Source organism: Syngnathus leptorhynchus, unplaced genomic scaffold, assembly GCF_054491065.1.
Source record: "Syngnathus leptorhynchus isolate UIUO unplaced genomic scaffold, UIUO_Slep HiC_scaffold_325, whole genome shotgun sequence".
NCBI lineage: Eukaryota > Metazoa > Chordata > Actinopteri > Syngnathiformes > Syngnathidae > Syngnathus > Syngnathus leptorhynchus.
The window spans coordinates 60,001-60,754 of record NW_028232291.1 but is presented as its reverse complement, the minus strand read 5'-3'; positions in this window follow the sequence as shown (position 1 = coordinate 60,754).

Genomic DNA, 754 nt, shown 5'->3' with positions numbered 1-754 from the left:
ACACCCGCACAACATACCACAGGCATCTCTGTCAAAATGCCCTCCCAGAAACAAGCTGTGGCACCATCATGGCATCCGTCGCCCATACTCTCATAACCAGACCGACGGCGGCCACCAGTGCCACTGAGGAGTTGTCAGGAGCTTCGCCAGCCTGGATCCACCCGCTCCACCGGCCAGACTGACTGTGACTCCGACTCTGTGCAGCTGTGACACGGACTTCCGAACCAAAGGAGTTTTCGCAACATGGTCTGTAGACATGACTACAGCCGTTTGAGGACCCTCAGCCAAACCCCGAAAGTTGGTCCCCATGGCCTCCGAGGCGGTTGATCACACGCCATACACGCACCCAACCTCAAGCACGTGAAGATGAGGTCGCTCGAGCAGTCACGACCCCCCATTAAGCCGTGCCTCCGCGGTTCTTGATAACCCAGGTCCGCAATCCTGGGCAGCTCGGCTCAGCCAGAGCTCAGTCACCGTTCCCTTTAAGACTCTACTAAGAATCAAACCCGGGCAGCAGCCGGCACGACCCAGTAAGGCCTGCCCCCAACCAAAGCCAAGTCCACAGTCTGACCCACTTGGGAGAGGCCCCCATCAGAGATGCCGAGCTCGCTCCCCGTAAAGCCATCCAGCGACCAGCACGCATCACGGCTGCCCAGGCTTCACAGTATTTGCGTTTCCGCTAGGATTTGAGAAATTACATTCGACAGAAGGCGCCACATCCAGCCTTTGTTTATCATCACCATGTGTAACGGCA